The 15,578-nt window shown below is 42.1% G+C and overlaps 1 pseudogene; it reads left to right on the top strand.

Moving 5' to 3' along the window:
* The first annotated feature begins 12,504 nt into the window (after positions 1-12,504).
* Positions 12,505-13,448, top strand: LOC129552138 (olfactory receptor 9A4-like; annotated as a pseudogene).
* The last annotated feature ends 2,130 nt before the right edge of the window (positions 13,449-15,578 follow it).

Genomic DNA, 15,578 nt, shown 5'->3' with positions numbered 1-15,578 from the left:
GTGGGAGAGGGGTTCAAGATGGGGAACAAATGTACACCCAGGGTGGATTCATGTCAATGTATGGCAAAACCAATACAATATTGTGAAGTAACTAGCCTCCAATTAAAATTTAAAAAATAAAAAAAATTAAAATAGTAATAAAATAAAATAAAAACATGGTTAATTATGGCCCATCAAAAAAAAAAAAGCATTGCATGAGGGATGGAGAATTCCTTCTATGGGCTTATCAAAAAATTCAACAAAGCTGAAGAAAATCTCAAGTTGAAAATATGTCATAGTATACACACCGTACACTGGTTTACTAATTTTCCTATTGTTGTTCGGTCACTCAGTCATGTTTGACTCTCAGCGACCCCATGGGCTGCAGCATCCCAGACTCCCCTGTCCTCCACTGTCTCCTGGAGTTTGCTCAAGTTCATGTCCATTGACTTGGTGATGCCATCCAACCATCTCATCCTCTGCAGCACCTTTTCCTTTTGCCTTCAGTCTTTCCCAGCATCAGGGTTCTTCCGACAAGTTGGTTCTTCACATCAGGTGGCCAAAGTGTTGGAGCTTCAGCATCAGTCCTTCCAATGAACATTAAGTATAGATTTCCTTTAGGATTGACTTGTTTGATCTCCTTGTGGTCCAAAGAACTCTCAAGAGTCTCCTCCAGCACCACAGTTCAAAAGCATCAATTCTTCAGTGCTCAGCCTTCTTTATGGTCCAAATCTCATATTCATACATGACTACTGGAAAAACTACAGCTTTGAACAGATAGATGTGACTAGACGGCAAAATGATGTCTCCGCTTTTTAATACACTGTCCAGGTTTGTCATAGCTTTCCTTCCAAAGGGCAAGCATCTTTTAATTTCATGGTTGCAGTCATCGTCTGCAGTGATTCTGGAGCCCAAGAAAAGACAATCTGTCACTGCTTCTGCTTTTTCCCCTTCTATTTGCCATGAAGTGATGGGACTGTATGCCATTATCTTAGTTTTTTGAATGCTGCATATCAAGCCAGCTTTTTCACTCTCCACTTTCACCCTCATCAAGAGACTTTTTACTGCCTCTTCATGCTCTGCCATTAGAGTGGTATCATTCGCACAACTGAGGTTGTTGATATTTCTCCTGGAAATCTTGATTACAGCCTGTGATTCATCTAGCCCTGCATTTCGTATGATGTACTCTGCATATGGGCTTCTCTGGGGGCCCAGTGGTAAAGAGTCTACCTGCAATGCAGGAGCTGCAGGAGACACAGGTTCAATCCCTGGGATGGAAAATGCCCTGGAGGAGGGCATGGCAACCAACTTTAGTATTCTTGCCTGGAGAATCCCATGGACAGAGGAGCCTGGTGGGCTACAGTCCATAGGGTTGCAAAGAGTCAGACACGACTGAAGCAATTTAGCATGCATGCACATCCCTCTGCATATAAGTTAAATAGGCAGGGTGACAATATACAGTTTTGTCATATCCCTTTCCCAGTTTTGAACCAGTCAGTTGTTCCATGTACATGTCAGTTGTTGCTTCTTGACTTTGCATACAGTTTTCTCAGGAGACAGGTCAGATGGCCTGGTAGTTCATCTCTTTAAGAATTTTCAACAGTTTGTTGCAATCTACACAGTCAAAGGCTTTATCATGGTCAATGAAGCAGAAGTAGATGTTTATTCTGGGATTCCCTTGCTCTCTCCATGATCCAGTGAATGTTGGCAATTTGATCTCTGGTTCCTCTGCCTTTTCTAAACCGAGATTGTCTGTCTGCAAGTTCTCAGTATTCATATTGCGAAAGCCTAGCTTGAAGGATTTTCCACATAACTTTGCTAGCATGGGAAATGAGTGCAATTGTACAGTAGCTTGAACATTCTCTGGCATTGCCCATCTTTGGGATTGTAAGGAAAACTGACTTTTTCCAGTCCTGCGGCCACTGCTGAGTTTTCCAAATTTGCTGACATATTGAGGGCAGCATTTTAATGGCATTATATTTTAGGACTTTAAATAGCTCAGCTGGAATTCCATCACCTCCATTAACTTTTTTCATACTAATACTTCCTAAGTTCCACTTTACTTCACACTCCAGGATGTCTGGCTCTAGGTGAGTGACCACACCATTATGGTTAGCCAAGTCATTAAGACCTTGTTTGTACAGTTCTTCAAGACCATCCCCAACAAAAAGAAATGCAAAAAAGCAAAATGGCTGTCTGAGGAGGCCTTACAATAGCTGTGAAAAGAAGAGAAGCCAAAAGCAAAGGAGAAAAGGAAAGATATACGCATTTGAATGCAGAGTTCCAAAGAATAGCAAGGAGAGATAAGAAAGCCTTCCTCAGTGATCAATGCAAGGCAATAGAGGAAAACAGTAGAATGGGAAAGACTAGAGATCTCTTCAAGAAAATTAGAGATACCAAGGAACATTTCATGCAAAGATGGGCTCAATAAAGGACAGAAATGGTAGGAACCTGACAGAAGCAGAAGATATTAAGAAGAGGTGGCAAGAATAACAGAAGAACTGTACAAAAAAGATCTTCATGACCCAGATAATCACGATGGTGTGATCACTCACCTAGAGCCAGACATCCTGGAATTCAAAGTCAAGCAGGCCTTAGGCAGCGTCACTATGAACAAAGCTAGTGGAGGTGATGGAATTCCAGTTGAGCTATTTCAAATCCTGAAAGATGATGCTGTGAAAGTGCTGCACTCAATATGACAGCAAATTTGGAAAACTCAGCAGTGGCCACAGGACTGGAAAAGGTCAATTTTCATTCCAATCGCAAAGAAAGGCAATGGCAAAGAATGTTCAAACTACCACAAAATTGCACTCATCTCACATGCTAGCAAAGTAATGCTCGAAATCTCCAAGCCAGACTTCAGCAATACGTGAACCATGAACTTCCAGATGTTCCAGCTGGATTTAAAAAAGACAGAGGAACCAGAAATCAAATTGCCAACATCTGAAGGATCATCGAAAAAGCAAGAGAGTTCCAGAAAAACATCTATTTCTGCTTTATTGGCTATGATAAAGCCTTTGACTGTGTGGATCACAATAAACTGTTGAAAATTCAGAAAGAGATGGGAATACTAGACCACCTCACCTGCCTCTTGAGAGATTTATATGCAGGTCAGGAAGCAACAGTTAGAACTGGACATGGAACAACAGACTGGTTCCAAATGGGGAAAGGAGTATGTCAAGGCTGTGTGTTTATTTGACTTAAATGCAGAGTACATCATGAGAAATGCTGGGCTGGATGAAGCACAAGCTGGAATCAAGCTTGCCAGTGAGAGGGTAACAGGCAAGAAGGCCAGGGGTCTCCAAGCAGAGGAAATAGCCTGCAGGTGTCAGACATTTTTCTCTCTCTTAAGCGGCAGGAGGAAACAAACTAACGATATTTTTTTCTTCTCTATACAAATTTAAAAGGAAGTTTCTCTTAAAATACTGCGCTGCCATAATGACATCTGGTTTCACCTGAAGTTAACTATTCTCAAATCTTGAGTTAACCAATGCATTTTTTCTTATGGAAATGTTGGTCTTAAGCTATGTTAATGTACTATGCATTTACCCCAGACTCTATCTTCAATTGGTTCCGCCAAATGGCTCAGAACCTACTTGACAAACCTCTATGTTATACTCAGATATTGTTCCCTTAATCTATGTAAAATGAAATTAATTGTATGGTAATCTGCCCTTCTACAAGATTCAAGCTAATCATTTTATGGCCCGGAATGAATCCTCCGGTGTCAAAATTATCCCAAAATGCATCTTATGGGTGAGGGGCCTGGTGCCATTCTGAGCCTTAAGACATTCCTTTCTTTCATTAACAGACTGCTAGTGACTATATAACATCCAGCTGAAGACTAGCAGGGGAGTGCTCTTTCTGCCCCCTTCTGATGTCTATGTCAGAAGCTTTCTCTATCTCCTTTCAGTTCAGTTCAGTTCAGTTCAGTCGCTCAGTCGTGTCCGACTCTTCGTGACCCCATGAATCACAGCACGCCAGGCCTCCCTGTCCATCACCAACTCCCGGAGTTCACTCAAACTCATGTCCACAGAGTCGGTGATGCCATCCAGCCATCTCATTCTCTGTCGTCCCCGTCTCCTCCCACCCCCAATCCCTCCTAGCATCAGAGTCTTTTCCAGTGAGTCAACTCGTCGCATGAGGTGGCCAAAGTATTGGAGTTTCAGCTTTAGCATCAGTCCTTCCAATGAACACCCAGGATTGATCTCCTTTAGAATGGACTGGTTGGATTTCCTTGCAGTCCAAGGGACTCTCAAGAGTCTTCTCCAGCACCACAGTTCAAAAGCATAAATAACTTTATTACACAAAAGCTCTGAGTGATCAAGCCTCGTCTCTGGCCCTGGATTGAATTCTTCTCCTCCGGAGGCCAAAATCCCAGTGTCTTTGTGTCATTCCGCAACAACCTTTCACCAGGAAATATGAATAACCTCAGATATGCAGATGACACCACCCTTATGGCAGAAAGCAAAGAAGAACTAAAGAGCCTCTTGATGAAAGTGAAGGAGGAGAGTGAAAAAGTTGACTTAAAACTCAACCTTCAGAAAACTAAGATCATGGCATCTGGTCCCATCACTTCATGGGAAATAGATGGGGAAACACTGGAAACAGTGGCTGACTTTATTTTTGGGGGCTCCAAAATCACTGCAGATGGTGACTGCAGCCATGAAATTAAAAGACGCTTACTCTTTGGAAGAAGAGTTATGACCAATCTAGACAGCATATTAAAAAGCAGAGACACTACTTTGCCAACAAAGGTCCATCTCGTCAAAGCTATGGTTTTTCCAGTAGTCATGTGTGGATGTGAGTTGGACTGTAAACAAAGCTGAGTGCCGAAGTGTTGATGCTTTTGAACTGTGGTATTGGAGAAGACTCTTGAGAGTCTCTTGGACTGCAAGGAGATCCAACCAGTCCATCCTAAAGGAATCAGTCCTGAATATTCTTTGGAAGAACTGATGTTGAAGTTGAAACTCCAATACTTTGGCCACCTGATGTTAAGAACTGACTCACTAGAAAAGACATTGATGTTGGGAAAGATTGAAGACGGGAGGAGAAGGGGATGATAGAGGATCAGATGGTTGGATGGCATCACCGACTCAATGAACATGAGTTTAAGTAAACTCTGGGGTGATATACAGGGAGACCTGGCATGCTGCAGTCCATGGAGTCGCACAGAGTTGGACACAACTGAGTGACTGAACTGAACTGAACTGACTGATTTTATTAGGTCATTAAAATGGCATTTTCTTTCTCTGGACTGTGATGACTTCTCATCTGTGAACCCATTGTGCTTATGTAGGAAAGTCAAGTATAGACATGAGATAGCCTTGAGTTTTCACCAAGTTTGAGTTTGGATATTCACTAAATATTTTTGCTCACCTCTAATATCTGATAATGTAAACTGAGTTTAGGTCCTGGGTTGTTGTGTTTTATAACTGCCCATGCTATTACCTGGAAAGAGTTGAGTCTGGTGAAAAGGTTAGCTTCTCAGAATGACAGAAGGTATTGAGTGGAGAGCCTGAGGGTAGGGGTGTGACTGGGGTGGATGAGAGGATCTGGGTGTCATTAAAGATTAGTGAACCAGCTCCATCACTACTCCTTCACCTTGGGCAGATGGAAATGAGGAAAAGCAGACAGCATGTGCATCCATGCCCTGACATTTGACATGAGAAAACCCAAACCAGAGGGGCAAGAGCTCACAGTGAATAAGACACAGCTAATAAGTCCGAAGGGCTTCCCTGGTGGTTCAGTGGTAAAGAATTTGCCTGCAATGCAGGAGACATGGGTTCAATCCCTGGATCTGGAAGATCCGCTGGAGAAGGAAATGCTATACCCGCTCCAGTATTCTTGACTGGCAAATCCCATGGACAGAGGAGCCTAGCAGGCTATAGTCCATGGGGTCAAAACCAAGTCCAACATGACTTAGCAACTAAACAACAGCAATAAGTCTGAAAAGGAATTAACATTCAGGCTGCTGATTCTGGTTTCAGTGATTTATCCATGACCTTACACTAGTTTGAAATCTTTTCACTTTCACTAAGTTGTACAATTGATGATTGTGCTCGCAATGTTGTAAGCTCTACTGGTGGGAGATACCTGTCTTCTATTTTATAAATAAAAGTTTCTATACCTCAGATAAGGGCTTCCCTAGTAGATGTTAAAAAATCTGCCTGCAATGCAGGAATCCCAGGTCTGATCCCTGGATTGGGAAGATCTCCCGGAGAAGGAAATGGCAACCCACTCCAGTATCCTTGCCTAGAGAATCCCATGGACAGAGAAATCTGGTTAGCTACAGTCCATGGTGTCGCAAAGAGTCGGACATGACTCCCACTTTCACTTTCATACCTCAGATATGTTTGCAGAGAGTTATAGAAAAGTTTATCCCTGAAGAAGAGAATGGCTACCAACTCCAGTATTCCTGCCTGGAGAATTCCCTGGACACAGGAGCCTGGCGAACTATAGTCCATGGGGTTTCAAATAGTGGGACATGACTGAGCGACTAACACTTTCACAATCACAGAAAAGTTGATAGAATTTGGCCAGAGAATTTTATTTGTTTAGGAAAGTTCCGGGAATTACTTGTCACACTACACATCCATCAGAATCACTAATACCCGCTCCTCCTCTGCCGCCTGTGTTTCTTCTAGTTCTCCTATTCCCCCACCCAACCCACAGCAAGATTCTGCTTCCTTCACTTCAAGTAATAGCCTTTTGAGTCATTCCATTGTTACCTTTAGCCTTCATTTCGCCTTACACATTCTTCCCATCAGTCCCTCAGTGGTGAGCTGTGTCCTCTGTTATATATTCAGAATGTATTCTAAAAATAGTTTCAACCTTATTAAAGTTACTGCTTAAAGTTACATCTCATCACCACAACAACCAGATTTTTAAACATGTTTATATCCAAGCCAGAATCTTTCCTTGCTTCCTTGTGAAGTCAGTCCCCAGCTCTAACCCCAGTCTCAGGCTGCTTTCTGTTACTCTAAAGTAAATAATTCTAAAGTTTTATAAGGGAATAAAGCAAAGAAATTATTCTACTTTTGCTTTATTGACTACACCAAAGCTTTTGACTGTGTGGATCACAACAAACTGTGGAAAATTCTTCAAGAGATGAGAATACCAGACCACCTGACCTGCCTCCTGAGAAATCTGTGGGCAGGTCAAGAAGAAACAGTTAGAACTGGACATGGAACAATAGACTGGTTCCAAACAGGAAAAGGAGTACATCAAGGTTGTATATTGTCACCCTGCTTATTTAACTTATATGCAGAGTACATCATGAGAAATGCTGGACTGGAGGAAGCACAAGCTGGAATCAAGATTGCCAGGAGAAATATCAATAACCTCAGATATGCAGATGACACTACCCTTATGGCAGAAAGTGAAGAGGAACTCAAAAGCCTCTTGAAAGTGAAAGAGGAGAGTGAAAAAGTTGGCTTAAAGCTCAACATTTAGAAAGCTAATATCATGGCATCTGGTCCCATTACTTCACGGCAAATATATGGGGAAACAATGGAAACATTGGCTGACTTTATTTTTCTGGGCTCCAAAATCACTGTAGATGGTGATTGCAGCCATGAAATTAAAAGACACTGATGCTTTTGAACTGTGGTGTTGGAGAAGACTCTTGAGAGTCCCTTGGACTGCAAGGAGATCCAACCAGTCCATTCTAAGGGAGATCAATCCTGGGTATTCATTGGAAGGAATGATGCTAAAGCTGAAACTCCAATACTTTGGCCACCTCATGTGACGAGTTGACTCACTGGAAAAGACTCTGATGCTGGGAAAGGTTGGGGGCGGGAGGAGAAGGGGACGACAGAGAATGAGATGGCTGGATGGCATCACCGACTCTGTGGACATGAGTTTGAGTGAACTCCGGGAGTTGGTGATGGACAGGGAGGCCTGGCGTGCTGTGATTCATGGGGTCGTGGAGAGTCGGACACAACTGAGTGACTGAACTGAACTAAACTCCTTGGAAGGAAAGTTATGACCAACCTAGACAGCATATTGAAAAGTAGAGACATTATTTTGCCCACAAAGATCTGTCTAGTCAAAGCCATGGTTTTTCCAGTGGTCATGTATGGATGTGAGAGTTGGACTATAAAGAAAGCTGAGCACCAAAGAGTTGATGCTTCTGAACTGTGGTGTTGGAGAAGACTCTTGAGAGTCTCTTGGACTGCAAAGAGATCCAACCAGTCCATCCTAAAGGAAATCAGTCCTGAATGTTCACTGGAAGTACTGATGCTGAAGCTGAAACTCCAATACTTTGGCCACCTGATGTGAAGAACTAGCTCAGGTCTTTGAAAAGACCATGATACTGGGAAAGATGGAAGGCAGGAGGAGAAGCGGATGACAGAGGATGAGATGGTTGGATGGCATCACTGCTTCAATGGACATAAGTCTGAATAAACTCCAGGAGTTGGCGATGGACAGGGAGGCCTGGCCTGCTGCAGTCCATGGGGTCACAAAGAGTTGGACAGGACTGAAAGACTGAACTGAACTGATCTTTAATACTATTAAGCATGATGAATTATATTGATTGATCTGTACATATTAAATCAATCTGCCATTTCTGAAATTAAATCCCTAATTTTTTTGACATAGTTGTTGAGTTTAATTTTCAAGTATTTAATGAGGATTTTTTCATTTCTATTTATGAGGAATATTGGTTTGTAGATTTACTTTTTCTGTGGTGTCTTCAATACCAAGATAATGGTGGTATAATAATAAGATAATAAGAGGAATGGAGCAGAGTTGTTTCTACTTAATCTTTGGAAGTTTTTGTATAAGAGTGATACTATTTTTTCCTTAAATATTTGATTGAATCCACCAGTAAGTCCATCTGAAACTCTAGTTTCCTTTCTGAGAATGTTTATCTTGCTTGTGCTCAGTTGCTTCAATCATATTTGACTTTTTGCAACCCTATGGACTGAAACCCACCAGGCTCTCTTGTTGAAGAGATTCTCAGGCAAGAATATAGGGAGTGGGTTGCTATGCCCTCCTCCAGGTTATGTTCCCGATCCAGAGATCAGCCCACGTCTCCTATGTCTCCTACATTGCAAGAGAATTCTTTATCCACTGAGCCACCTGGGAAGCCCTGAGAATGTTTCTAATTCAGTTCAATTCTAATGAATTCAGTTCATTGAACATATTTAGAAATTTCTGGTTGTTCAGTTTCTTTTTGAGTCAGTGTTGGTAATGTTTATCTTACAGAACTTTTACCATTTCATTGGGTTTTGTTTTCTTTTTAAATATGCCTTATTTTTTATCTTTTAATTTAAAGTTAACCCAAAATTCTGATTATATTTTAGATGAGAATTACATCAGGAGATCAAGAGCTCTCCTACCATATGGTCCTCATGGTTGTTCAAATCAACCCCAAATCTCTAGAGTATTCAGTGCCAATGAAATGCTGTAGGTACAACACGCATGGAATTCCTTCACCTAGAAATTTTAACTCTAGGGATTTTTCCATATATAAAAGTTTTTGTGGACTTAGAAGTTTTGAAAACAGTGTAGCTTAATTTTTATAATGAAAACAATGAAGTTGATCAACAGAGGGCTGCCTAATAAAGACCAGGACATCCATATGAAGGAACACTATGCAAAAAAGAGAAGTAGAGAAGCATGTGTTGAAATGGGAGAGTATCTTCTGTATTGTTAAATGAAAGGGAAAATGGTGTATAACAGATTTTTGCAGCATTTTCCTCAAAGGAATATATAAATATCTGCTTACAAGATTTCTTAAGATTGTCTAAGGTTATATTGCAATCTGGCTTGAAGGATGGAAAGAATATTATTCTCAATTTATAGCCTTCTGTAACAGTGACATTCTCAGATTTAACAAGTATATATAAAATGAAATACAAATTTCAATAAATTCTTTGTAACTTTCACATGTCTGTCTCATTCCAGCACCAATTTATATTTGCCAGTTGTACCAGGTTGTAAATACCTGCTTTTATAGTCTTCCTATGTGGAATTGGCCAACTGGTGATCAAGGACATGCCATGCAGATAAACATCTGCAAGAACCTTGCTTGGAATCATACAAAGGCATACGTATGAGAAGAGTGGACATTAGAGAAATAGTCTAGAACAGTTAGACATAGGGGTAGAAACTTTCCATGGGCTTTTGGGGGTCCCTCAGGGGATTTTTGTTGAAGTTATGTTTTGACTGAGACCAATATCCTTTTGTGTATATTGGGGCATATTTTAGAGGTTAATTATGGATTTTCCTATTGGAGGGTGATGGAGCTGAATTTGACTCCAATTATCTAAGTGAATCCTGGGGAGAGTGTAGGATAAAGAGCAGAAAGGATGATCTGCTCAGTGTTTGAGACATCTTCTGGAAGCCTAGATTTGGGGCCTTTGAGAAGGTAGCCTTGAATTGAGAAGGCTCTGGAGAGATATTAGGCTTCCCATTAAACAAAAAATTTGAAAAAGTTCTGAAACTTAATTGCTCAAGGATGGGAATTAATAAAAATTTATTCAGCTCTCCCCAGACTGCTTGCTGAGGGATGCCCTGAGCCTGGGCTAATTAAAAACAGGGTCCTCAATGACTAAGTCCCCTTGGGAAGGAAGGAAGTGGGAGAGAAGGAGAGAGAGAGAGACCCTTAGCTCCCTACAACTCTGTTATTTCTGGATGCTTTTCCTAACTCCTCCCTGAGGACAGTTTCCTTCTTCACCATGCATGGAGGCAGCACCAAGTAGCTCTGACCCCTGTGTTCAGCTCAGCAGTAGCCAGACAGGAGTAGCCCCCCCCTAGCCCCAGAGCATCAGCAGTGGCAGAGGAGCCCATGCATCGAAGTGAGTGTCTTCCCAGGGTTCTCCTGTACAAGGGAAAGTGTCAGAGAGGATGAGGATGGGGAGTTCTGGCTTGGCTGCCTTCTAGAGGAAGACACCGAGAGTCCGAAGACTGGGCAGGGGAGCAGCTGGGAAGCGGGCTCCTCTCCTAATCCCCCTGCAGAGCAGAGAGCAGAGTCAGCTCTTCTCTGACCCAGAGCTCGTGCAGGCTCAGCTCCTGATGTCAGTCAGCAGGCTCCTTTCTCGTGTTTATCTAGTGATGGTTACCCAAAATTGGGGAGAAGCAGACCACAGAGATCTCCCAGTAGTTCTGTCCCTGAAGCCTGTATTCCCATCAATGAAAGATTTACAGAGGTATTGGGGAGGTCTCAGGAAGGAGACAGAGGAAGGGGAAATGGTAACAAGAAGAAGGAAAGCAGACCAAGTATAACAGGATGGAGGGGACATGGCTTAAGAGCCTTGGCCAGGACCTTGTACTTTTAAACCGAATATTAAACATTCATACGTTTATCCTCTACCAGAAATTGTCGTATTTTCACCACTACTTGTCTCAAGAATAGCTTACATATAATGTATTTTTCTGTATATGATTATGTATAACACATAGAAGATGCATCTTTGCTCTCATTGGTTTACATCTAACATCATACATGGACCATGAATAAATGAAATTAAACTTCCTGTCCCTGTTTCTTGCTTTATTTTTCTATGGCCTGGTTAGTAAACTAACATCTTAAATATTTCCCTTCTTTGTTTTGTGTCTAGAATAATCTCCATTGCCCCCTTGGATATAAGCTCCAAAGTGCAGGGATATTTGTTTTGTACACTGCTTCATTTATTTCACATTCAAGTAAGGTTGGGATAAATAATTAAACACAAAAATATCAGGTAATAATAAGTGCTAGGAAGAAAACTGAAGTGTAAGAATACCATGTCTTTCCAATGTGAGGGAGGGTAATCGGAACGAGTCCCCTGATGAGATGACGCTAGTGTGGCGGGATGGATGAGGTGGTAGAGATTCAGGCATGCAGCGTGTCTGAGAGCCTTGGATCTAAACTTGTCAATGCTGGGCACCATCTTTCTTTCCTCCCCAAACTTTGTGAAAAATAGCGTTAAATAGGAATGAATTTACCTAGATATTTATCCCAGGCTCAAAGAGTTTCCATTTGGAGCACTAATGGGAATATGGAAAATTTTAAATCTGGAGAAACCAGATTTAGACACCCTTGCTTTTCTTCTGCTGACCCCAAGGTGGGTCTCTGTAGTACCAATCAGGATGATGCATAGGGTAAATTTCAGTCCTTTGAACATCTTCTTAAATGCTACTATGTCATCTGCTGCAATATAAGATAAAAGAACAACCCAATCCAAGGGGCTGACACAGCATCAAAAGTGGCTTCTTTCAAGCTTAACCTTTGTTTCCTATGAGAAAGCACATCTAGTTGGGGGGAAAAAGCCAAGGGAGGTTTTGTTCACAGCATAGAGATGATGGTATCTTCATCCATTCCAGGCAGTGAACTTTTAGTTGGATGTGAGGTGACAACATTTAGGTTTGACTTTGTACAGAGCATCTGAGTAGGGGCACCTCACCTGGTCACCAGATAGGAAATAGTTGCTCATCCTAATTTGTGCACCTTCTCTCTTGAGAGCAGGACCAAGTGGAGCAGTGTTTCTTCTCTTTTGATCTCTAGGTTTCCCAAGGAGCAGAAACAAGGACTGGATGATGAGCAATCCCTCATGTGCCACTGAATTCTGCCTTTCAGGGTTCCCTGGGTCCCAAGGACTGCACCACGTTCTTTTTCCTGTCTTCTTTCTCTTCTACACAGTGACAATAATTGGCAACATGGTCATCATTGTGGTTGTCTGTGTTGATAAACATCTGCAGTCCCCCATGTATTTCTTCCTCGGTCATCTCTCTGCCTTGGAGATCATGATCACGTCCCTTATCGTCCCTGCAATGCTCTGAGGGTTGCTGCTCCCCAGGATGCAGACAATATCTCTGACTGCATGTGTTGCCCAGCTCTTCCTGTACCTTGCTCTGGGGACCACAGAGTCTGCATTGGTGGGAGCAATGGCTGTGGACCGGTACATGGCTGTCTGTAACCCTTTGAGGTACAATACCATGATGAACAGCCACACTTGCATCTCAGTGGTGACTGGGTCATGGGTGTTTGGGTTCCCTTCTGAAATCTGGCCAGTCTATGCCACATTTCAGTTTACCTCTGCAAATCTAACGTGTTAGACCATTTTTATTGTGACCGAGGTCAGTTGCTCAAACTGTCCTGTGATGACACTCTTTTCACAGAGTTTGTTCTGTTTTTCATGGCTGTTTTCATTATCCTTGGTTCTCTGGCCCCAACAATTGTCTCCTACACCTACATCATCTCCACCATCCTCAAGATCCCCACCACCTCTGGCCGCAGGAAAGCCTTCTCTACGTGTGCCTCCCACTTCACCTTTGTTATCATCGTCTATGGCAGCTGTTTGTTCCTCTACGTGAAACCGAAGCAAACTCAGGCAGTTGAGCACAATAAGACAGTCTCCCTGTTGATTCCCGTGTTAACCCCTTTGCTGAACCCTTTCATCTTCACTCTCCGGAATGACAAAGTCAAAGAGGCCCTTCGAGATGGAGTGAAACGTGGCTGTCAACTCCTCAAGGATTAACTCTTCTCTCAGTTCCTTTTTTCGGTGGAACAGTCAGCATTAGGAATTATTCAGGAACCTAGAAAACACTAATTTTTCTCCTCTTTTACCATCATAACTATCACAAAAATTAAATAAGATGTGCAACTTCTGATCAGGCCATGTAAAGACAGGTAAAAATAAAACCCATTCTCTGCTCACTTGAATCTCATTGCCTTAGTTTAAACCGCTATTTTGCATCCACTGTTGAACTCAAAGAACCATATTCTTGTGATGTGGGAGCAACCAGAGAAATGACATACATCCATGTTTCTCTGTACTCTGTTGGTCAGATTATTTCCTGGGGGAGAAATGACATGAGGTGTTGTGGTGAGATATATGGCATAATCAATGTCCAAAGGCACAGATATTCTCCTTGTTTCCTTATCAGATATTACTAGTCCTTTTCCTATATTTTTGTGAAATTCCTTGACAAGATGTCCATATGCTTTAAAGTATCCTATGGTTCTCTTTTCCTCTGCTTGTTTTACATGCTATACTGACCTGGTTGCTATTGGGAAGAATGTATGATGTATGCCTCAAAAGAATGCATATGAGATATGTATTCCTTAAAAGAATCTACAGTGGTGACATGTGGATCGGAGTCCTTCTTCTCTGGCAAATCTTGGTGACCTAAATAAGATGGAAATATCTGGGGATTGGCAGGGAAAAGCTCTGTTTGCTAAACCCCAGGGCATTGCTTTAGCCTCTCCCTTTTGAGGTGTGTATGCGATGTTATAATTGTTTGGTCGCTGTCACGTCTGATTCTTTGCGACCCCACGGACTACAGCACAACAGGCTTCAGTGTCCTTCACTGTCTCCTAGCATTTGTTCAGATTCATGACTATTGAGTTGGTGATGCTATCTAACCATCTCATCCTCTGCTGCGCTCTCTCCTATTGCTTTCAATCTTTCCCAGCATCAGGGTCTTTTTCAATGAGTAAGCTCTTCACATAAGGTGGCCAAAGTATTGCAGTTTCAGCTTCAGCATCAGTCCTTCCAATGAATATTCAGGACTGATTTCCTTTCGGATTGACTGGTTGGATCTCCTTGCAGCCCAAAGGACTCTCAAGAGTCTTCTCCAGCACCAGTTCTTTGGTGCTCATCCTTCTTTGTAGTACAATTCTCATATCCATACATGACTACTGGAAAAAACACAGCTTTAGCTAGATGGTCCTTTGTTGGCAAAGTGAAGTCTCTGCTTTTTAATATGCTGTCTAGGTTTGTCATAGCTTTTCTTCCAAGGAGCAAGCAACTTTTAATTTCATGGCTGCAATCACTATCTGCACTGATTTTGGATCCCAAAAAAGAAAATCTGTCAGTACTTCCACTTTGCCCCTATCTATTTGCCATGATGTAATAAGAACAGATGGAGAAGGCAATGGCAAGTCACTCCAGTACTCTTGCCTAGAAAATCCCATGGACGGAGGAGCCTGGTAGGCTGCAGTCCGTGGGGTCACTACAAGTCGGACACGACTGAGCGACTTCACTTTCACTTTTCACTTTCACACATTGGAGAAGGAAATGGCAACCCACTCCAGTGTTCTTGCCTGGAGAATCCCAGGGACGGGGGAGCCTGGTGAGCTTCCGTCTATGGGGTCACACAGAGCCGGACACGACTGAAGTGACTTAGCAGCAGCAGCAGCAGCAATAAGAACAGATGTCATGATCTTAGTTTTCTGAATGTTGAATTTTAAGCCAACTTTTTCACTCTCCTCTTTCACCCTCATCAAAAGGCTCTTTAGTTCCTCTTCAGTTTCTGACATTAGAGTGGTATCATCTACATATCTGAGGTTGTTGATGTTTCTCTTAGCAATCTTGATTCTGGCTTGTGGTTCATCCAGCCCAGCAGTTGGCATGATATACTCTGCATATAAATTAAATGAACAGGATGACAATATACAGCCTTGTAGTTCTTTCCCAATTTTTTACTAGTCAGCTGTTCCATGTAAGGTTCTAACAGTTGTTTCTTAACCCTCATACAGGTTTCTTAGGAGACAGTTAAGGTGGTCTGATATTTCCATCTCTTTAAGAATTTTCTGCAGTTTGTTATGATCCACACAATCAAAGGCTTTAGCACAGTCAATGAAGCAAAGTAGATGTTGTTCTGAA

The sequence above is a fragment of the Moschus berezovskii genome, chromosome 3 (genome assembly GCF_049115385.1).
Source record: "Moschus berezovskii isolate FMDL1 chromosome 3, NW_MosBer_1.0, whole genome shotgun sequence".
NCBI lineage: Eukaryota > Metazoa > Chordata > Mammalia > Artiodactyla > Moschidae > Moschus > Moschus berezovskii.
The sequence above is the reverse complement of the archived record's forward strand: the minus strand, read 5'-3'. Positions and strand labels throughout refer to the sequence as shown.